Raw genomic sequence first — 1,774 nt, 5'->3', positions numbered from 1 at the left:
TTTTCAAAACATGAGTGTAGATAATTTTCAATATTTGTATTCCAAAATTTTATTTCCTCTCTTCTCCCCACCCATTCCCCTAGATGACAAGTAATCCAATATATGTTAAACATATGTAATTCTTTTATACATATTTCCACAATTATCATGCTGTACAAGAAAAATCAGATCAAAAAGGAAAAAAAGAGAAAGAAAACAAAATGCAAACAAACAATAACAAAAAGAATGAAAATGCTATGTTGTCATATTCAGTCCTCCTCTCTTCTTTCTGAGTAAAAATGGCTTTCTCCATCACAAGACCATTGGAAATGGCCTCAATTAGCTCACTATTGAAAAGAGCCACATTCATCAGAATTGATCATCATATAATCTTGCTGTTGCTGTGTTCAGTGTTCTCCTAGTTTTACTTATTTCACTTAGCATCAGTTCATGCAAGTCTCTCTAGGTCTCTCTGAAAACATCTTGATGATCATTTCTTAGAGAACAATAATATCCCATAATATTCATATACCATAACTTATTCATCAATTCCTCAATTGATGGACATACATTCAGTTCTAGTTTCTTACCACTACAAAAAGGGCTGCTACAAAGATTTTTGCCCATATAGGTCCTTTTCCCTTTTATATGAAGATCCAAGATTTTGAAAGAAAAACTCATTATTTGATAAAAACTGTTAGAAAAATTGGAAAAAATATGGCAGAAACTACGTATATTCTACTATCTCATAATGTATTATACCAAAATAAAATCAAAATGGGTAAATATGTAAATCACATAACGGGTGGTACCAGAAGCAAATTAAGAGAACATGGAGTGCTTGCTTCGGCAGCACATATACTAAAATTGGAACGATACAGAGAAGATTAGCATGGCCCCTGCGCAAGGATGACACGCAAATTCGTGAAGCGTTCCATATTTTTATGCAAACAAGATTAGAAGGGAAGCAACAAACTGGGAAAACATTTTCACAGTTAAAGGTTCTGATAAAGGCCTCATTTCCAAAATATATAGAGAACTGACTCAAATTTATAAGAAATCAAGCCATTCTCCAATTGATAAATGGTCAAAGGATATGAACAGACAATTTTCAGAGGATGAGATTGAAACTATTACCACTCATATGAAAGAGTGTTCCAAATCATTATTGATCAGAGAAATGCAAATTAAGACAACTCTGAGATACCACTACACACCTGTCAGATTGGCTAAGATGACAGGAAAAAATAATGATGAATGTTGGAGGGGATGCGGGAAAACTGGGACACTAATGCATTGTTGGTGGAGTTGTGAACGAATCCAACCATTCTGGAGAGCAATCTGGAATTATGCCCAAAAAATTATCAAATTGTGCATACCCTTTGATCCAGCAGTGTTTCTATTGGGCTTATATCCCAAAGAAATACTAAAGAAGGGAAAGGGACCTGTATGTGCCAAAATGTTTGTAGCAGCCCTGTTTGTAGTGGCTAGAAACTGGAAAATGAATGGATGCCCATCAATTGGAGAATGGCTGGGTAAATTGTGGTATATGAATGTTATGGAATATTATTGTTCTGTAAGAAATGACCAGCAGGATGAATACAGAGAGGACTGGCGAGACTTACATGAGCTGATGCTAAGTGAAATGAGCAGAACCAGGAGATCATTATACACTTCGACAACGATATTGTATGAGGACATATTTTGATGGAAGTGGATTTCTTTGACAAAGAGACCTGAGTTTCAATTGATAAATGACGGACAAAAACAGCTACACCCAAAGAAAGAACACTGG

General features: G+C 35.2%; 1 non-coding gene across 1 annotated transcript; it reads left to right on the top strand.

The window, feature by feature from the left end:
* The first annotated feature begins 816 nt into the window (after positions 1–816).
* On the top strand, positions 817–923 carry LOC127552736 (U6 spliceosomal RNA). The gene has a single exon (XR_007951571.1). It is a non-coding gene; the product is annotated as a U6 spliceosomal RNA (small nuclear RNA).
* The last annotated feature ends 851 nt before the right edge of the window (positions 924–1,774 follow it).

Source organism: Antechinus flavipes, chromosome 2 (genome assembly GCF_016432865.1).
Source record: "Antechinus flavipes isolate AdamAnt ecotype Samford, QLD, Australia chromosome 2, AdamAnt_v2, whole genome shotgun sequence".
NCBI classification, from domain to species: Eukaryota; Metazoa; Chordata; class Mammalia; order Dasyuromorphia; family Dasyuridae; genus Antechinus; species Antechinus flavipes.
The sequence above is the reverse complement of the archived record's forward strand: the minus strand, read 5'-3'. Positions and strand labels throughout refer to the sequence as shown.